Below are 23,017 nucleotides of genomic sequence, written 5' to 3'. Positions count from 1 at the left end.
TTCTTCAAGGAAAAAAGTGGGCTCCATTTCTGTTTTTAAAAATCCAGAGTGTCATTAGTGCAACTAATGACAACCTTCCCGTTATTCTCACTTAAGAGGAAACCCTATAATAAGAGCTTCCCAAAATGTCAAATAATACTTGTCTCACAACAGGGCTTCTTTGTTCATTCACCATGTCTCTTTTGATACGCACAGATAATAAAAGTTCATGTAAAACTGAAGGTAATATAGAGCAGAAGCCAACACTAATTCTGTATAAATATGTCTGATTAATAAGAGTGCCATTGTTATGGTTACTTCATAATGTCATGATTGTTACAAGAATGGAGGACAGAAGTACTCTTACTCTCACTGTTTTTGTTCATCCTCTGTCATCCAACCAGTTTGTGAATTTTTCTTCAACGAGGGAAATGAAAGATAGACTTTGTCCATTAATTATTTCTGTTTCATTAGTTCATCTCATGAGCTGTGAAACTAGCTTTAAATTCAGGGGGAAAAATTAGGGTTTTATTCTAAAATTAAACCTCACATCCTCTGAAAAAAACTGAATACATGCTCCAGGCTTAATTTCTAGGCTCCCTTTTCTATATGTACAAGTACTATATCACTTCAATGATAAAATTTAGCACGATAGCACTAAGACATGGCTAGGAACCTAACATGTTAAACCAAGGTTTCATGTGAGATTCAATTCCAAAAATTAGAAAAACCTCACCCTGTGAAGTAATAAGAAAGTCCAGAAGTGAGTATATGGTTCCTTATTGGAAAGGAAATAGAAAACAAGTAATAGATAATAGCACACATTCATGGCAAACAGGCTGATAGATTTTGAAGACATTGTCTTAGGCTGGTAGATAAGTTTGTATTGTCATTACTTCGCTTTTCTCTTTAAATTCTTATCTCCCAGATCCTGGCCTCCCCCACTGGGGCAGCAGTATAATATAAAAACTTAACAGTTGATCTTAAATTTAGCTGACATTTTTATATCCTTCACAACATACTCTTTTGATTGCACCCAAGAAGGAGATCATTAAACAGTAGCAGGAGACCAGTTACCAGACCATTTTGACTGAACAAAAAACACTGTGCCTTCTTGCTGACAAATCAAACAATATTCATACAATCATTACAATCAATTTCATAAATAAAGAGCTATTAACAACTGGAGAAAAATAGGAAAAAAATTCTATTTCACCTAAGTTCCTGCATCCTCTCCTCAAACCTCACAAAGTTTCAGCAGTGGAGGACGCTATGCATGAGAAAGAATGGACTTGGTTGAACTGGAGTCTCCTGTGAAGCAGATTTTGTCAGTCAGAAGGCAAGGAAACATTTCTGTGATTATTTCAGCCTATTTTTTTGTAGTAATTAGCCAGAGTTCCATTTTGCTGGGGCTGGCATCGCTCACAGCTCACTTATTATTATTTTTTTTAATTTAGGCTTTTCTTTCCCTTTTATAAAGTAAATTTACATATTTTCAGTCTCTCAATCCCTTCTATGTTTTATTTATGAATATAGCCCTTCTTGATGGTAACTTTAACGTGAAAGTGGTAGTAATTATGTCCCAGTCTGCTAGGTTAATCACTTTCCACATTCTCTATAGAGAAGTTTAAGGTAAGTAACAGTTTACAGTCAATATTAGGTTTAATTATGCTTAATGAGAGTTAGTGTCTCTGTTTACTAACTGTATTTAGGTGTGTGGATCCTAGATGAATTTTCCCTTGGCCTCATTCTGATTTTTTAATAGTGCCACTGTGTACTGTATACTCAATGCTTAAATCTATAAAGTTGTTCCTGGAGAACAAAGCAGGGAAGGCACCTGTTTCAGTTGAGACACCATTAAAGGAGTGCAGCCTTAACACAACTGCATCTTTCTTTGGGAAGGAAGGTATTATTTTATAATGCTTTCCAAACAGATCCATTTGAGAGATTAATTATTGCCTAAATTTCAGATCCTGAGTAAGTCTATACATATAAAAAGCTGTTTCATACTACGTACTATTATCACTAGCGGTTAGTGTAAAATTATAGAGTATTAAACACATCTAAGACTTTATTATATTAATCCTTCAATGTTATCATTTCAAATATTAAGATATAAAACTATTTTCACAAGTCACTGGTTTTGTCCCTCATTTTTTTTGCCTAAAAAATGTCTTTTGTCTTAATATTGTATTTAAATTCATTGAAGCATATAGGACAAAACTTTTGTTTCCTTACTGAGCTATAACAATAAGCACCAAAAAAAATATTCAGACCTAGAGGGAATCCTGTAGTAGTGATCCAAAGGAAATTTAGTACACGTATTTTTCTTAAAGGATTCCTTTTTGCTATGTTGTGTTGTGGATAAATTTTGAGTAGAACTGAGTACTATAGTTAGTTTCTCTAAGTCTATTGATAGGCTAATCAATTCAACAAACATTTACTGAGAATCTGGTCTAAGCTAAACACAAAAATGAAGAAGGCATATTCCCTTCCCTCAAGAAGCTTACTGTCTGGGAAAGGAGACATACTTGGTGAAATAAAAAATTTGTTTACAATTAGTTTGAGAAATTTTTTGTCTTTTGAAAATTCTACCTTTAGTTAGTAATAACCTGACTTTACGTTTACTTTTAGGAAAAAAAAATAGAGGCAAACATTTCCTTAAAAACCACAAACTAATGGGCTGAAAAGGAAAATAATGCAATCCAAACTATATGCTTAATCAGAAAAAGACTTTATACTGCTTAGATCCTGTTTTAAAAGTATTTTAGAAATAACTAAACACATGGCCTATGATAAGTATTTGCCTCTTTTTGGAAAATTAATTTCCCCTTTTGGGGTTTCTATAAAGTTAAATTTTTTTTTTTTTAATCTTAAAGTAGCACACTTCAACATACAAGGGAATCTATTTTGTAGGAAAAAAATTTAGGAACAATACATTGGATCCTTTAAGAGTCACTTTCCTTAAGAGGTCTTTATTTTCAATGTCATCATCTAAATTATTAACTTTTCATATGAAATACATCATGCTAACAGTAGCCTAGAGAAGAATTTGAACAAAACCAAATTAACCATTTCTAAAATACTTGAAATACAATGGGACGCACTTCTAAGAAAAATATTCAGATGTTTTTAAGTAATCATCTCTCCATAATATTTTAGATTTAATTTTATGAATTTAGCAACAAAGAACATGGTTTAGTACAAAATGAGAAAAATTGCTTTAGAAGTGAAGAAATCATCTAAATATTATTAGATTTTTATTAAATAGCAACAGAAAACTGTATGCTGAACTACTGTCAGATACATGCATATCGTCTTTTTATCCAATTAAAAACACTAAATTCCTCCATTTCAAATACTGAGGATACCAGCAAAGTGTTCACACATCTGGACATCTTTCTGCACTTACCTAAACTGACCTTCCTGCTATGTACTTTCCATCTCAGTACCTTGAGCTATGCACATTTGCGAAAACCACTTGACCAGTTTATATTCTCCTTCATCATGCTACATAGAACCATCTTGAGAACTTTCAAATTACTGACAGACACTGAGCATTCATAGGCACCAAGTTCTGTATCCCTGCTCAACAAAATAAAAAAAGGGAAAAAACCTAGAATCAAATAGTAATAAAGTCCCTCTCACCCTGATAAACATTATTTAAAAAGTCAGTCTCATACTGGCACCAGTTATATAAAACAAGTATGATCTTAGTGTTAACTCACAGGTTATTATATAAAAATTTCTATAGTTACGTATAACAGGCTTAATATATAAATATGCATAAATGTATTTGAATATAGCATGCATATGCAAGCCAGCTATTTATTATACTTGAATGTACATATTATATATATTTTTTTTTTTACAGGTAAACATTTATTCCTGAAATTTAAAGGGAAAATACTTAAACTATTTTCATAACACAAATTCTAACTGAAATAAAATGTCCTTTAAAAACTGTAATTAATGGATGTTGTGTCAAACAGTGAACCAAAGGGTCAAACCTTATAATTCACAGTTTGAGAGGTCATAGTTTAAATTATAACTTTAAAAAACTGATTATCTGTGAGTAATTTGACAAATCCATCTAATATACTCTGAATGCATATAAAGTCTTTTTGAGAGTAAAAAGAATGTATGTCCAAGTGGACAGCTGATGGAGGAAATGACCTTTTTACTGAACAAGGCTGAAGTTCAGCATAATGACTTGGAATGCCTTTGAATGAGCATGCAAGGCTGGAAGGCCAAACAATACACACGTCCAAAGAGAGCATAATGAACAATCTAATCGGAAGACAAAAATATTCCACACACATGTCCAAAGAGAAGAAGGAGAAAATATACATTTCCATCACCTGCTCTTTCATCACTGCTACTACTACCCAATTCACAGATAAACTCAAACTCTGGACCATTAATAAACAATCTTTAAAGAAATAATTGTTGTTTTTTTTAAATACTAGAAATTCCCATGACTTTTCAATCTGAGATTGAAAATACTTATGGAAGTCACCTATATTATATATAGTAAGCCAGATTTATAAAATTGTTTTCTTTATGACTTACCTTGAAAGCAAACATTGCTTCACCTATCTTCATCCCAAGGCCACCCACCCCTCAAAACATAATCTGAAATAATTTTGCCAGCCTGCATTTTTTAAATCTAGAAGTAAACCTCTATTAAGGAGGTAGACCATTGAAGATAATTCCTCCATTACAGACCAAACTTCTTAACCCATGCCAGAATTAAGAAGTCCAGAAAAATGTCATTTAGTTATACGTCTATGTTATAATATTTACTTATACGTGTATTTTATTTTCTTCTTAGTCCTTCTTTCTTATCAGTTCCCCAAAGGGGAAAGACTATGTCTCATTTTTTCAACAGTTATATCTTAACCCCTAAAAAGTTCCTGGCACAGAGCAGATATTCAATAAATATTTGCTGGAGGATGGAAAGAAGGAAGAGAAGGAAGGCAGGAGGTCTATAGTTAGTTAATCTCTTCTAGCATTATTTATGTGATTGTAGGAAGAAAAATTTGGAAAAAAGTGTATACTTTATTTAGTCAGTTTACCTACCCAGCAATTCACTGACCCATGCATCTATTCTAGAAACCAGAAAGATTTAAAACAGCTTCCAAAAGTGCATATTACAAGATAAAATAAATTAAAATAGATGAAAAATAAAAAGGATGGAAATTAGAGTGGGAAATAAGTGTTTATGTATGTATACATGTAAAGACAATTAAATCATAGGAAAGGAAGGGAATTTGCTTTCTTAATATCTTCAGTTTAAATTAATCTTATTATAACCACTTATTATAATGCTCTTATTACAATAAAACACTAAGAGATATTTACTAGTTCCTCACGTGGCCATGTACTACAGCAAACATTACATAACCAGGTTTCTTATATCATAAACCATAGAGTCTATTGTCAATTATAATAAAGTATAATGAGTAAGTTATAACAGTAAAAACATAGATTTTTGTGAGAGAGCAAAGAATTCTTCTCTGAACCAGAAAAAATGCTTGCCTGGTAATTGCTTTACTTTGATGCTACTATGTCCTGTTACATGTATCAGAAAGGAGACTTTTGTAAACACTGTTGGCTCTTGATGCGCAGGGAAATACACGCACTCAAATGTTACTAGTACAAAGGAGGTCTGAACATGTAAATTATTATATCATAAGGAAACATATTTGAAAAACAGTCTGTTTCTTAAAAGTGAAAGCCAAACTCTGATTCCACTTAGCCTGGTAATGTTTCTGTCATTCCCTTGGACCAGCCCACACATACTGGGCTCTTGATAGGTCCTGGGCTCGACCATCTGGCCCTTTATTTACTTAATTCTTTTTTAACACTGACAAGTGTATTAGTAACACTTCCTTGATCACTGGTAAATATAGAACCACCACACAACTAAGATTTTCCCTAATTCTGAAAGTCACTAATTAGTTGTGGGTAGGGGTTGGGGAGTATTACAAAGATATGTTGAGCAGTACTACAATAAGTAATCTAATTCCCAAGAAGAAAGCATGTTAATCTGCTTCCCACTTCATTAGAGGAATAAAAAAACATCTTGTTATCACTAAAGCATACAAAAAGAGACCTGGATATTTGGGGGAATGGTAGATAGGGAGGAAGAATGAATGCAGCATTTAGTCAAGAAACACAAATCCCCTACACATCTTGGACAATGGTCATAGTTTTTCTTGGTATCTTTTTATTGCTCTATTTATCAGTGTGTTTCATGAGCATACTTTATTCAATTAACATAAACACAAGATTCCAAAGGAAAAAAATATGGTAAATGAATCCTATTTAATAGAACTGATCATTCTACTGGTACTTACGTTATGCATTAAGTAACTTTGGAAGCTGCATTAATATTTCCAAACCAGTAAGGTCTCAATTACTTGACCTTGCAGAATAAAATACTGTAGGTTTAAAGGAGAGAATACAGTTTCCAAAGGTGCTAATAAGTCATTTAGAGAGAAGATATGGTCTAATTATAAGTACTAAAACTGGAAATTTATGTATTTTAAGTCCATTAGAAAACATATTTATTTTTAAGTTTTTTTTTTTCTGTTGAATGAGAGATAGTCTAACACTGTTTAATTTCCTATAAGGTTTAGATTCTTCAAAGAACATCAGCTAATTGTTGTCTGTGTTAACTCAAGCATCATGTTTAAAATATCATAACTCAACTCCCTGAAGCTAAAGATTTTAACTGTGTAAGGTTGAATCAGTTGTCCTCATTTCTAGGATCAAACAACATAACACCAAGCAAAAGCCTTTAAGAGACTATTTTAGGTTTCAGTCTATCTCCTTTGTTCATTTTGGGGAAAGGATGATGTTCTCTTTGTATTTACCCCCAAATAACTATAATCTCAACTAAACACTTATAAAACTGTAGATTGTGAGGTAGGTGTAAGTATTTCCAAATCTTATAACTAATGAATAAAATTTAATTGGCTCATATGCAGAAGTAAATTGATAAGAGGCTGAAGAATAGAATAAACAAGGAGGGAAAAAGCACATTGTTTGCTATGTAATTTAAGAACTGTCAGAGAACTGGGGCATGTCTTATTTACTGGTATATGAAAAAAAGAATGAATGCTTTTGCATACAAATAAATGCAGGTATAGAAACATAACAGAGGTCTTGTGATACAATGGAACTTAAACTCCTCTGGGCAGTGATCAGCTAAGAAAGAACAGAGACAGTTAACAACGCAGTGATAACTAGCTGACAGATTTATTATTCATGGCAGGTATGTAAGCAGTCAGGGCAGAGAAGTTGGTGGCCTCTCCTCATCGAGTAGCTTTGCCGGTACAGACTAGATGCCTGGAACCAGGCAAGACACAGAAACAATAAAACCTAGAGCCAGCTAAGGGAAGATTCAGCACAATCCATCTCCAATTTTAAACAGTACTAGAAATCTCCATTGAAGAATGTTTTTCCCTTGGGATTGGCATATATTGTATTTACAGGATATTGACCAACACTCCTCTCTATTTATCTTACTGTGCTTAGCAACATACCTGAAACACCTACCCAGAAGTTCCCAGTATATTACAGAAAAGTGACTTTAACATTAGTTGGCAAAAATTTCTGTTGATAGGTATGTCATTACATGAACAGATGGTCAAAGTGAGTCCATTTCACTGACAGTATATTACGTGAGTCATTTTATCTCTGAACAACCAAACCAAGCAAAAGCACGGCACAGAAGAGGTCATTGTGCCTTCCCTCATTTGGTTGGCAGCTTTATCTTTGAAATATAAAAATAAAACTAACATGGACTATAATCCTCCATAGTACCATTTCCGCATAACATATAATAGAGTTTTTAAGTATTCATATTTAAAAATCATCCTGATATTTGTGAAGATGGAAAAATACAAGGGATATTTTTTATCTTTCAACACCATGATCTGCAGTAAAAGGAGAAAAAATAAAAGTCATATTTCCTATTCTTCAGTTTTTTATCTAACCAACTGTTTATAAGAAGAAAGCAAGTTACAATTCTTTATTGGTATTCAGGTCTTTTAATGAAAGCTCATGAAAATATATTTAAAAAAACAAATCTCCATAAAAAATCTATTTTCCTTAGATTATTTTTACTGAATAATTTTAAAATATAACAGCCGAAATATTCATAACCAAATGAATTAATAGTGTAGCAGATATCTAATCACCAATTACTACATTTTACACCATGAGATCTCTTGAAATACACACACACACACACACAGACACACACTACTATTTGGATTCTTAGTATGATAGCTTCATCAATATAACCAACCCAAAATATAGTTTACCTTGATTTTGTAAAATGAAAATAAATATTATGAAGCAAAAGAAAAACTAAAAGTGTATGTATATAACAGCTAGCAGTCAAAGCAACAGCTGAAAATCATACTGCTAAAATGCATCTACACATGTGGCTGTGAAAACTTAAGTGCAAAGAAAATCCTGGTTACCTACCTTCAAAAGGAGCTAATGAAGTATGAGATTTAAGAGTACATCTTTAGTACTTCTGTACCTTAAAATATTGCCGAGTATTAATTTTTCATCAAGTTGTCATTTTCTCTGACATTTGGTTTTATTAATCAAGGCATTTATCATTAATTTGTAGAAAATATCATAATTAAGCCAAATAAAATAAAATCCTTAAAAGGTTAAAATTAGAAAGCAGGTGAATGAGAACTTTGACATTACCCTGTTGACATACAGGAGCTTTTTGAAAGTATGGGAATCAAGTTTTTGCAGTGAGTTTGGTGCCTCAATCTTAGGGCTGGCTGGTTTTTTAAAATGTTATAAAGATTTGATTTAAAGCTCTCTGACAGTTTTGACATTCAGGTGAAAGTACTGCTGCTGCATTTGGAACAATTTGCATATCCCACTGCTAAACGGAATGTTTGAGGTGTGCACTGGTGTAAAGAAATTAAAAACAAGCTATCATACATGCTTAAGTGTATGTATTCACAAAACTGATGGTTGGATCACACCACCCCATCTCCCTCCAATGTAATCTGTGATTTACTCTTCTATAATAAATTACCCTACCATGTTATTCTCGCTGGAAGATCTAACCATGCATGTAAGAAGCAAAGTAATTACAGTCCCCTCTTGTTTCAGAAACCTTCTTCAATCCCTATGAGCTCTTTATACACAATGCAGCAACACAAGTCTATTGTAAAGTTCTTGCCTGAAATTCTGGATTTCTGACTATGAGTCGCCACTAAATCTTGTCTGCACAGTTTCATTGTTCCCCAAAAATGCATGTTTATTTCTTATAGTTAGTTGTAAAGCTCTTGCTGAAGAGGAATTGGTACTGACTTTTTGACTTTGAGCCAATGTGTCTATTTAAGAAAAGGGTGAGGTATAAAATCAGAAGAGTTCCAAACTGATTTAAAAAACAGGGGAGGGGCCATAATACATTCCCAAATAGAAGGATCAAGGGGTATACAGCAACACCCAATTAGGTGACATATTCTGAGATGACACAAGGTTTCTTCTTGTTTTGACTCATAATTTCAGATTGTTTTAGGTAGGCATAGAAAATTTTATTTAACGTGCTAAAGGGCAATAAAGAAAAGACCTGAGGCAGTAAACCCAAGGCCTTTAAAATTATGAAACTTTCCAGGAAGATAAAAACCTATTGAAGAAAATATCATTGGATATTACCTTTAGTCTTCAGAGTCTCAAAGGGCAATTCTTAACACTTCTTTTCGTGTGACTGTAAAAGAGAAATACTTAAACTTAGTAATCTGCCAAGGAAACAATTTACATTTCCATAATATCTTTACGACTAGTCATGAGAAGTAGGTAGTTGAGTTTGTGTATGCCAACTAATATCTATAGTTTTTTGTTTGTTTTGTTTTGTTTTGGCCACGCCATGCAGCACATAGGATCTTAGTTCCCCAACCAGGGATTGAACCCAAGGCCCCTGCACTGGAAGTGTGGAGTCTTAACCATTCGACCGCCAGGGAACCTCCAATACCTATAGTTTTAAAAAGAAAAATAAAGGCTAACACATTAATTTGTCTATGTGCAGAACAAGTACTCAGTAAAATATGGCACGAATTTACAATTTAAACCACTGTGTACAGGGTTTAGATGGAGAACAGAATATTTATTATAGTATTATTAGAAGCTTTATTAATTTATACAAACAGATGTTTTTACATTTATATATATATTTTTTGCAGTACGCGGGCCTCTCACTGTTGCGGCCTCTCCCGTTGTGGAGCACAGGCTCCGGACGCGCAGGCTCAGTGGCCATGGCTCACAGGCCCAGCCGCTCCGCGGCATGTGGGATCTTCCTGGACCGGGGCACGAACCCGTGTCCCCTGCATCGGCAGGCGGACTCTCAATGCTGCGCCACCAGGGAAGCCCCATTTATATTTTTTTAATTAAAAAAACTGATCTAAAAAACCCCACTAATCTCCAATAGTCTTTATTACATTTATTTGTTTATTTTTAATTACCAGAGATTTTGCAAAGATCTACCACCCATAATACACTGGTAAGCACTGGTAATTTAGGAAGTATACAAAGATAAAATACAAGCCCTGTCTTCAAAATATGAGTGAGGTTGGAGAGATTTTCCTAAAAAAGATAATCTAAAGAGAATAAAAAGTAAATGGGTGGAAAGAAACAGGGAGTAGAGGGTAACATGCTCAATAGAGCTTGAACTGGTCTTTAGTACCTAATGCACTGATATTAAAACATGGCTTTATGATCCCTGTCTCAGCAAGCAAGGCTAATAGGAGGGTCCTACTCAGATTTGGAGGCAGGGATGTCAAACAAATGGATCAGTCACTTTTAAACTATCTTCTGACCAAATGCTTTTGATAGTATAGAATGAAAACTAGGACCGGGAGCAGTAAAGCAGGCAGGATGCTGAGGTGACTTTAAAGCCAATTTGGTGAGTTAAAATATAAAAAGATTTAACTAGAAACAACTCTCCTATTAAAAATTGAGTTTGATATTGTATGTCCTCGGAAAGTGTTCTCTCTAAATTTGCTATGAAATCTTACTGAGGACCTTAATGTCATATTTACTAATAATCTCCAGAGATTCAGCCATTCAAAGTCTCAAAAGCAGTTTTACTAATGGAAATGCGTAAACATAAGCCAATCCTGTAAACGAGTACATGTACAGTAAAAGTTCTATTAAAACGAAGGTCTAAGCGTTTTAACTGACTAGATCTTTAAGATGCAGAAACAAAGGGAAAACAAAGACTCAAACAACAAACCATACCAGCGATCCTGAGCTTATGCTGTACTAATAAATAAATGGGATCCAGAAAAGGAAGGTGATGGTTCTGCTATAGTCAGGGTACCTGAGTAATACCACACTTATTCTGCAACATCAACTTTAGAAGAGGCTCTGAAAATTAGAATCTGCTAGGAGTGAGATAATAACTATTAATCATGGATAAACAGAGGATAACTAGGAATGGAAAAGAAAAAACAATGTTCAGGTTGTACGGATGAGGTGGGGAAGGATACTTTGGAGGAAATTAATTTGGCCATTACATGATATTTTATAAAAGTAATTTTAATTTATTTATTGTCTGTCTTCCCTACTAGAATGGAAGGGCCATGAGGTCAGGCCTTGTCTCTTTCACTGTATCCCCCATTTATATGAATAGTGTCTGCTACATAGTAGGAGATCAATGAATATTTATTGAAGGAAAGAATCAACAGCCTGACCAACCTATGAAAAGGCACTAAGTCTACATCTATTTACAGATGAAACAATTTAAGCTTAAAGAAGTTAAATGTTATATATTAAACTTTGACCTTTTGCAACTGCAAACTTCTACAACCCATTTTTCATAGTCTTTCACTCAATATTCATTCTAGCAGGGAAAACAAACAATAAGCAAATAAATCATTAAACCAATAATGTCCTATAATTAATACTATGAGGACAAACAAAGCAAGGTAATAGCACTGAGAGTTACATGGGCTGATATTTTAGATAGGTCTGGACAGAAAATCTTCTCAGAGAGGGCAACAATAAGAAAATTCCTGAGTGAAGTAAGGAAAAGAGTCAAAAAAATAATATCTGGGGCTATATGGGCTGTTATAAGGATTAAAGGAGATACACACTACCTTTCTTAGTATTGGCTTGCAAACAGTACTCTCAATAACTATTATTTTATTATGTTGCTATTATTTTTATAAATGGTGAATTCCCCCACTAGGTTATAAATTTGTCAAAGACATCCATTTTTAATTCCCTACAGCTCCTTAAATAGTGCCTAGAAAGAATTCAATAAACATTTATAGAATTGAAAATATGAAGACACAATTATCAGTTCAGTAATTAGAAAAACAGACCATATGAATATGAGAAAGTTACCATATTTCATATGCCTAAATCAATCTAATTCTGTTAAATCAATGTCACTTAATAAGTAATTATTTATGAATTAAAAAGAAAGGAAAGAGGGAAAATATATAAAATGGTTAGAGCCAATAAGTCATAGATAAAAAAAGAGTAAGAAATAATCAGAAAAAAATGAAGGTATTGATACTAGCCCACTATCTTGACCATTCACACATTCTTTGTCTTCCTCCATCAGATTAATACATGTTTCTAGCGCAAGAACCCTATAGCGCAGGCAGCTGATTCATTTATGTGTTCTTAATACAAGCACAGGGCCTGGTGTATAGTGAACAGTCAATAAATCTTTGTTGAACTGAATGGAACTAAAATTATTTTTAGTAGTTCTGATGTTTTAAAGCTAGTTTAATTTTTTTAAGTGATAAAATAGAATAGGAGATTACAATAAAAAAATAACAAGTATTAGGTATTGGCTCTGCAGCAAAGAAGTAGAAAACAAGGTTAGCTTTTACCAAAGACTGAAATATAAGTGACAGTGTGATAACTGTCATTGGAAGAGACAGATCTGTGGAACAGACCATAGGGACTTCAGTATGGGGTAAATATTACAGGTTGCATTTCCAGAGTGTTGAGATATTTGACTCATTAAGTGACCAAAAAAAAAAATTGTTCCCTACCTTTGCCATGCACCAAAATAAAAATCAGATTGATATATCTGAATATAGTAAGTAAAATAATCAAAGAGCTTTAAGAAAACTTATGTATATAATTTTCTGAACTCCAAGGTAAGAAGGCCTTTTGAAGCACATAAGTAATGGTATATAACATAAGCACAAAGATTTATGAATTTGACAACTTAAAACTTTGATAAATCCAAAAGTATCTTGAACAAAATTAAGATGTCTACAACAAATAAAGACAAATATTTTTAACATATATGATATTCATAGTGTTAATAGTCTTTATCTAGAAAGAAAGAAAGAAAGAAAGAAAGAAAGAAAGAAAGAAAGAAAGAAAGAAAATATCTCAGTTTTTCAAATGAACAAGTAATTCACAACAGAAGAAACTTAAGATATATATGAAACAATATTAAACTGTAACTACAATGAAAGAAATGCAAATTAAAATAGCCTAAATATTGCATAATAGTGAACTGGATAAATAAATTTTATGTGATATAATGATAAGCTTCCATTAAATATGGCAAGTAAAAATTTATAATACACCATTAAGCTTAAAATTCAGGTTGTAAAATGGTAATGATATTAAGATAGCAATTTTTAATAATTTGTGTATATATAATATATGTAAACTATGCAAATTTTTGGTCATATGCATATATAAATGTTGATCTATATGTATGTGTGAGTACATATGTATTAGAAAAAAATATGTATTATAAAAAGCATGTAAGCACCTATATACTAAATTATTCCCAGTACTTATCTCAGATATTAAGATATAACAGATATTTTTCTTTTTACAATTTCCTTCCAAATATTCTACAATACATACAAATTACTTTTCATGAAGACAAAAAAAATCACTAAAACAAGACACTTAGTCTATGGTGCAGAAAAAAAATTAGATGATATATCATTAGATTTCCTGAATGTTAAGAAAGCCATTTGAAAATATCTATCTGTCCTATTTTTGGTGAAGGCCACCTCCATTAACTGCATAGATTTTTAAAAAAGAGGTAAAGAAGGGAAGAAGATGGAGTGAGGGAGGGAAGAAATAGAACAACAAAGCAAAAAAAAAAGAAAGTAAAAGGAAAGAAAAATAAGATTTGTTAAAAAAAAATAAAACAGCAATCACATATAATGGTAACTACTAGATTCCTAGAAGCCAAATTTTAATTGTCCACATATTTGATCAAATTTTCAAGGAAAGGCACAGCCTGGAATGTAGAAATTTTAAGAAGTTTGAGGTTATATTTATACAGTAAGCATACAATTATAAAAGAAAACAGATAAAACATGTAACAGTTTCAGCAATAGGACTGCTACAGAGAGACAAACAAAATTTGCCATGAGAACAAATGAAGCATCAGTTTTAGAGGTAGGAGGAGTATAATTTCAAATAAGTAAAAATTCAAACAAAGCAAATGACAGGCTGGGACAAAATGAATAGAAACTGTTAAAGACTATTTGTTATCAATAATTACAGAAAATGTCTTCATCATTAAATAAAAATTTAAATACAAACTTTGGTTGTATCTGATCAAAGATGCCAAATGAAAACCAATTTACAATCCTTAAAGAACATCAGAAAGAAAGAACCTGTACATATATGGTCAAGAGGATAAGACATATTCTAAGACTAGAAAAGACTAATTTAGTTCTAGTTCATCCATAATGGTGCTTCTGAAGGTGGAGGTATTCATTCTGGCTTTGAGTATTATCAAAGTTTTTGAAACACCAGAGAAATCTGATAAGTTCTGTGGTAGACTTCTCCAAGAATCCATAAAAGTGACCTGGCTAAACCCTACACTAAAGCCATCTAAAATCAAATCAAATTCCATTGCGCCAGAGCTCTAGAGCAACAGAAGACCATTCACCTGACTCAGTTATTCTTTCTGTTAGGTATTTCAGTTTCCCTTCCAAATAGAGGGGAAAAGTTCAGAAAGATTATGTACTAAATACTGCCTTTAACCCTAAAATCCAATCAATTCCTTTTTTTTTCTCACTTGTCTCTTTAAAAGTAACCCAAGCCATTTCCTTTATAATGTGCAGCTTTACTCAGTTTATTTTTAGTTCCCAATAGCAGAATGCCTTAAATAAAATCTTAAAAACCAACATACCAACAAATAAATAAAGTAAAACACCATGACTATAAAAAGTACATAGTCTAACCTGCTTAATTATTAACAGGTAAACAGAATGCATTTCTGAATTATTTACTTAATCTCCTTCAATTAAAAACTTTAAAGTTTTTAAGCTTGGAATGTGTACCCTTTCTAAGGATCCATAAAACAATTATTTAAAAATATTCTATTAAGACATTTTAATAAAAGCAACTAAAAACACCAAAGTAAATGTGAATTTAAACATTTGCATAAGTGCATAAGAAGTACAACACATTTGTTTTTTTTGTTTTTTTGCAGTACGCGGGCCTCTCACTGCCGCGGCCCCGCCCGCCGCAGAGTACAGGCTCCGGACGCGCAGGCTCAGCGGCCATGGCTCACGGGCCCAGCCGCTCCGCGGCATGCGGGACCCTCCTGGACCAGGGCACGAACACGCGTCACCTGCATCAGCAGGCGGACTCTCAACCACTGCGCCATCAGGGAAGCCCTACAACACATTTTTAAGATTTCAGAGTTCAATAAAATTCCCTTTCTCCCAACTTCCCCTTGTCCTCTTTCAGATACTTTATTCCACAGTGCCTTTGGACAGAATGAGTAGAAATATTCTGTACTAAATTATATTAATGAGATTGATATAATAATGGTTTTGAAGCAAGCATTTATATAATGCTTTTACTCCTAAGCATATCATAAGAAACATACAATTATGAAACTATTGCAAATGTTAATAATTCTGAAACTAGGACAAGAAAGAACAGTAGACAAAAATCACCATTTTCTCTGGACAAAATACCAACTCAGCTAATATACTGAAGAATGATTGCTGCTTGACATAAGTAAGCATTGATTACCTGGAATTCTGGCTAATTAAATTTTCTGGCTAGCTAAGTGTTCACCAGGGAGAATAAAATTTTCATTTTGATCCTTTTAACTAAAAACCTAAAATATACTATTCGATTTTTCTGCCTTGGTAAATAGGGTATTATACTTTTATCTTCACTGAAGACAAAAAATTTATATTGCTTCAGAGGACGGTTCTTACTCTTTTGGGGGATCATAATTCTCTCTGAGAAGATGATTAAAAACCAAGAATCTCTTTCTCTAAGAAAGTGTACATGTTCACAAAGTTTTGAATAAAATTTCCAGGAGTCCACGAACCCACGTAAAGACCACTTGTCTTCTAATTTTACAGAATTCTAAGTAGGTGGACATCAGAGACTGTACTGACTACACAGTGATCTCAAGACATAACAAGGATGTTTAAAGTTGCTTTTTGAAGATGCCCCTAATAAGGAACTATCATCTTATGATTTGTCTCCTTTTTTTCAAAAAGAGGGGTATAAAAACAATTCTGCTTAATTTAACCTTAATCTAAATGTTAAATAATGTCTCCTTTTAGGACAATTGTACTACCATTGCTTTGAGTTTTAAAACAAAATAGTGCTGTTTTCAAATCATTCCACATTCTAGAAGTGGCAACAATTTTCTTATACATTTGTAACTCTTAGAGAAGGCAGGGTCAGAGAGAGAGCTACTTAATTTTTACCTTTACTTCTAAAGATTATCAGAAAATAGCAAATACATAAGCATTTCCTGTATTCAGGTTTTGTTCTATGTATATTTATGTATATTTACTTAATGTAAAATTTAAAAAAAAAACCTCTAAGAGGTAGTTACCTCAAAATCAGATATCACTATCCCTATTTTATTGATGTGAAACTGAAGTGAAACTGATATGAAACTGAAGCACAAAAAGATTAGGAAATTTGCCAAAGATCACCTCTCTACTGAGTGGCAAAACCAGGATTCACACCCATTCAATCTTCTTGCAGAGTCTATACTCCTACAAACCATACTACATTTGCAGTTTCTATCCTTCATGAGGTGATGGGTTTTCTTGTGTGGTTTTATATTTAACACAAGTCCACCTCTTCACTACCATATAAGAAATATTCATAGTGTTGTGCTCAGACATAGCCATTTGGGGAGTTGTTCATAAGTTACTGACAAAACTAACACCACCTTTGTGACAGTTATATACCCTTGTAAATTTCCCAGAGTCAACTACTCAGAGGAAAATCCTATGATAAAAGCTGACCCCTCATTTCCTTTTCGGAAATAGCTCTGATGAGATACAAAATTGAGTGATTATATATTATTGTGAGGGCCAACCAAGATAAGTGGGCCATATTATCATAATAACAGCTCCCAAAGGTAAGACTGTCTGTTATTCCTAATTTGTCTGAAGAAAGGAACAAACCAGATTATATGATTTTTACTTTCTAGTCTGAAATAGTTTCTATGAAATAGAAATATTAAAGTAAAATGTATATTTAGTGAGGGCAGGCAAGTTGCTTCAGTGACTAAACCTGCCACAACATGAAAATTTTCTTGGCATATCTTTCTCACTGATAGATTGAGTGTTCACAGAGATAGCAACCAATTTGTTGCTCAGGATTTGCTTTCAGTATACCAACTTTTACATTTTGAGTAGTCCCATTAAGAGTAAAGTTTGATGAAAGAAAGAAAGAGAGAAAGAGAGAAAGAGAGAAAGAAAGAAAGAAAAAGAAAGGAAGGAAGGAAGGAAGGGAGGGAGGGAGGAAGAAAGGAAGGAAAGGGAGAAAGAAAGGAAGGAAAGGGAGAAAGAAAGGAAGGAAGAAAGGAAGGGAAAGAGAGAGGAAGGAAGAAAGGAAGGGAGGGAGGGAGGGAGGAAGAGAAAGAAAGAAAGATGGGAAGGAAGGGAGGGAGAGAGGAAGGAAGGAAGGAAGGAAGGAAGGGAGGAAGGGAGGGAGGAAGAGAAAGAAAGAAAGACGGGAAGAAAGGGAGGGAGAGAGGGAGGGAGAGAGGGAGGGAGGGAGGAAGGAAGGAAATCCCATCCTTACAGTTTGTATAGGAAAGCTTTCCATTTTAAACTTGTTCCATTTAACTTTTATTGAATTACTCCCTACATGTAAATACAATCAAGGAGGTATCAGTGAGAGACAAATATAAAAAGGCAAAATAAAGCAGAATGTTCAGAGTCCTGAAAAATTGTTAAATATCACATAGACAGGAAAGAAGGTACAGCAAATTCAAATACAAATACAGATGCAAGACTACAGAACAAAAAGGACCTTGGTAACTGAGACAGCTTTCCTTTATTAGACCCAGCTTCTGTTATGAAGTAATTGATTGCAATGTAGCCAAACCAGGCTGAGAATGAGAACCTGGTTAAAATAGAAAGTATGCCTGGAATAAAACATCATCCTTGGCTCCTTTTGTCTTTAAATCATCCTACATACCATAATAAAACAAATATTTGGAAATCATCAAGTTATTATCTTATTCCCTATAATGATTCCCTACCACTTACAATATCAAATCCTTTGTGCTTGGTTTTCAGAGTCCTCCATAATCTGGTTCCATTATGTATCCTCTCTTCAAATAATGCAGAAATTGTACCCTCCAATCCAATCAGGTAAGATTTCAAACCAATATACATTGATTCAGCAAACGTTTTTTTGAGCCTACAGTGTGTCTAGGAGTGTTCAGTTAACTGAAATCTACACAGTCTTGGAGCCAAAGAACCAAGTGCTAACCTCCAATTTCTCTAAAACTCTATGTGAATTCTTTCTCCCTTCCCACTCTTCTCTTATTCCTATCCAGACACTTATTCATGACCTTATCTTGGATTCAACAAAAATTGATTCAAATAAAATTAATTCAATCACTCTGATTTGACTTCAAAAACCTACATATCTGTTTAAAAACTATTGATTCTTTGGGTACCTAAGAAAACATGCAGAGGGCCACCCTGTTACTAACACTCTCCCACAGACACAAAACATGGTGGATCCTAAATTAACACAACACACACACACACACACACTCTTTCACTAGGATCTAGATACACTGGTCTTCTTTCTATTCCTTTGTGAGGCCACAACTGGTTGGGGCTTTTGAACTTGTTCTACTAAAGGCTCTTCTCCCAAATCATTTCATGGTGGCTTCCACTTCTCATCATTCAATCTTAGCTCAAATGGTACCTTGTTACTCTTTATCCCATTATCCACCCTTTCTGACACAAATCACTCTTTATCACTCTCTGCAATCATTATTTTTTAAATTTATGAACTCATTCATTGCCCATCTCCCCACATTAGGGAGAGCTATACACTATCCACTGCCAAATCACTTGTTTCTGGGCATTATGCCTGGCACGCAGTGAGCACTCATATATCTGAGGAATGAATAAACAAACACAAAAAAGTAATTATGAAGTTAATATTCAAGCCATAAATATTTATCAAGCACCTACCATGCACAGGTGATTTTTTTTAGTTGAATCACAGGCTGAGGAATGCTCTGTTCCTAATATAAGTACTTTGGGAGAAAGGTCCAAGATAAATTTGATGACGCTTATTTTGAAAGATTTCTAAACAAAATAGATTTTTACAGAATAAGACCTAAAATGCCTCCATATTTAAGACTAACAACACTGTTTTTCTCAGTCACAGTTCCCTTCACATTTCCCCCATTAAACCTATTGATATATCATCATCAACTTTTGTGATGTCAAGGACAGTTGAATGGAACTGAGTGAAGGCAGTGACAGTGTCACATATGTCATTTTGGACCTTTATTGCTGAAACGGATGGGTCAGTCCCCATGAAACACAGAAGATTTAGTGTAAGACTAAACCCTAAGAGTAGTAACATGCACAAATTCACTCCCTCCTTTATACAGTGTACAAATATTCTACCTATGCCCAGACTTGACAACAATTCTAATGCTTCTAAAGGTTACAAAAAATTCATGTAGACTGGGGATCAGCAAACTACCTGTAAAGGGCCATATGATAAATATTTTAGGTTTTGTAGGTCATGTGGTTTCTGTCTCAAATACTCAACTCTGCCATTGTAGCAGGAAAGCAGCCAAAGGCAATAAATACATAAACAAGGATGCCTGTATTTTAAAAAAAAACTTTATTTAAAAAATAGAGAGTGGGATCATCAGGTAAATGCAAATCAAAACTACAATGACATTCTGAGGTGGTGCCCACCAGCACCAATGTCCACATGATGGGAGAAGCTCCCAGGAATGGCTGCTAGCAGGGTCTACATTCCCAGGGTGAGTCGCAGTTGCCTCCTGCTTCTCTGGGAGACTCTCTAAGACCAGCAGGAACTAAGGGCCCTACTCAGGTGGAGGACAGTGACATCATGCTGAGACCCTAGACTAGTGGGAAGCAGAGGTTGATGATTGAGATTCCTGGAACACCACCCTTGTTACTTTATCACCAACCAATCAGAAGAAAGTCATACACCCTGAAGTCATCACCCCAAATGTTGCCTCTTCCCTGAAAACCATCAGGGAGTTCAGGTCTTTGGAGAACGAGCTGCCTGTTCTCCCTGCTTGGCCCTTGCAATAAACCTTTCTCTGCTCCAAAAGAAATAAACAAAAAAATCACAATGAAATATCATGTCACAACTGTCAAAATGGCTATTACCAAAAAAGCAAGAAATAACAAGTGTTGAAGAAAAGGGATATTTTATGCACTGTTGGTAGAAATGTAAATTGGTGCAGCCACTATGAAAAACGCATGTGGGTTTCTCAAAAAATTAAACAGAACTACCATATAATCCAGCAATTCCATTTCTGGTTATTTATCCATAGGAAATGAAAACACTACCTTGAAAAGATATCTGCACCCCCACGTTCATTGTAGCATTATTTACAATAGCCAAGACTTGGAAACAACCTGAATACCCATCCATGGATGAATGGATTTTTTAAAAAACTGTTTTATATATACAATGGAATATTATTCAGCCATAAAAAGAAGGAAATCCTGCCACTTGTGACAACATGAATGGACCCTGAGGGCATTATGTTAAATGACACAAGTCAGACAGAAAAAGACAAATACCATATGATGTCTCTTATATATAATGGAATCTTATGGAATCTACAAAAAAAAATGTACTGTAGATACAGAGAAGAGATTGGTAGTTGCCAGAGCTGGGGGGCGGGGGTGGGGGGTGGGGGGAAGTGGGCAAAATGGGTGAATGTGGTCAAAAGATACAAACGTGCAGCTATAAAATAAATAAGTCCTGGGAATGTAATGTACATCATACTGACTATATAGTTAATAATACTGTATTGTATACTTGAAAGTTGCCAAGAGAATAGATCTTAAAAGTACAAGGAAAAAAACTGTAACCATGTGGGGTAATGGGTGTTAATTAGACTTACTGTGGTGATTATTTTGCAATATATACATATACAGTATCAAACAATTATGTTGTACACCTGAAACTAATATAACATTATATGTCAACTATACCTCAATTAAAAACAAACAAAACAGAGAGTAAGACAGATTAGTTGACCATTGATCTAAATTCATCAATAAAGCCTATGAAATTTCTATATAGGGCAAACAGAGCAACAAAATATGATTAGAAGGGGCACTAGGAGAACTTGTATTAGAAGTCATCTTTATGTGATATGCATGTTGCTTTTACATGAATTGTATGAGTATTTAGGGGGATCAATAGAGATAATAGGGGACCCAAACCTCTCAGGTCACCCTTGTCACTGCCACCTAATCCCAATTTGGGTATATTTTTAGCACTATATTTTGGCCTTAAGTAGATTCATTGTCTTTCCATAAATATTCAATCCATTAGATTATTTGTATCCTAATTTTTAAATTATTTTTGAAAAGCTACAACAAATACTCAGTTGAAGTTAAAAAATGCATTCCCTTTATCCATGCTAATTCTGCAATTCTATTTTAAACAACTATTAATTTTGTCAGACATGATTTGTTTGTAATAAACTCATCTTGTTCATTGGTCATGATTCCTTTGTCTTCAAGATATTTACTGATTTTTCTTCCAGTATTTTATTGAAAATGTTGTCAAGCCATTTCAAGCTACATTTTCATTACATTCATTACAAGAATTGTTTCTTCCTCAAAATCTTTTAGGTCTTCTAAATTTCCCAATTAAAATAAACCTTCCTATATCTGAAGTACTAAACACTCCTTTACCTGATTCGGGTTGATAACCATCTCAAAAGGTATTTTAAGCTTCTCAAAATTGTATCCCAACACCAAAATAGCTACACAATTAAATAAAACTTGGCTGGTAAAGATTCTAAATGATAGTACATTGATCCACATTGTCATGAGATGCATTATTTATTAATTAGTAACATTATCATTTTCTATTCTCTGTATTACAGTTGCTATGATAAATCCTACTGCCAATCAGCTTTCATTAAGTTATCAGGCCTTCTATTTGTGATAACCAATAAACTGTACTCTACCTTTCCAACATGAAATTCTGCTTTATCTGTTCTGGCCACATAAACCTCCAGAACCTACGGTGTCAAAATATGTTTTAAGCTTCAACTAGGCCTTTGCACAAATGCTAAAGCTGTAAAATCTAAATGTAAAGTTTACAATTAAGCTACATCAGCACGTCATACAACTATGAATTTTAAAATAAAATAAGAAAATACAAGATTTTAGACAATATTATAAAAGCTGCTTCAATTGGATTCAGTATTCAATAAATGAAAACACTTGAGAATCCTAGTAAAAGTAAACCTTGAGATGGTTGAAATATCCATTCTAAATAATGGGAACATTTAGGTAATTATCTATACAAAACAAGGATCAGGCTTTTTGAGGTCATAAAATGCTTGACCTTCCCAGGTAAGATGAACGTGGAAAGCTTACCACTAAATTACACAATAGGAATAAGACTGTTGAATCTATCTGAAAAATAACATTTTCAAAAGCTCCATAAAGTAACTGATTCATTAAATAAATAATTGGAAAGATTTTTTTCTCTTTTCTGATATGAA

At 33.7% G+C, this 23,017-nt stretch overlaps 1 protein-coding gene across 1 annotated transcript in view; it reads right to left on the bottom strand.

The window, feature by feature from the left end:
• ZBTB20 (zinc finger and BTB domain containing 20) overlaps window positions 1-23,017 on the bottom strand; it is a 793,456-nt gene that overhangs the window by 599,627 nt on the left and 170,812 nt on the right. The window contains exon 3 of the mRNA XM_060150581.1: window positions 9,685-9,736. The gene's annotated coding sequence lies outside the window, so the exon portion shown is untranslated. The remainder of the gene's footprint in view (window positions 1-9,684; window positions 9,737-23,017) is intronic.

This window comes from Lagenorhynchus albirostris, chromosome 5 (genome assembly GCF_949774975.1).
Source record: "Lagenorhynchus albirostris chromosome 5, mLagAlb1.1, whole genome shotgun sequence".
NCBI classification, from domain to species: domain Eukaryota; kingdom Metazoa; phylum Chordata; class Mammalia; order Artiodactyla; family Delphinidae; genus Lagenorhynchus; species Lagenorhynchus albirostris.
Note: the sequence above shows the minus strand (reverse complement) of the source record. Positions and strands in the feature narration are given on the sequence as shown.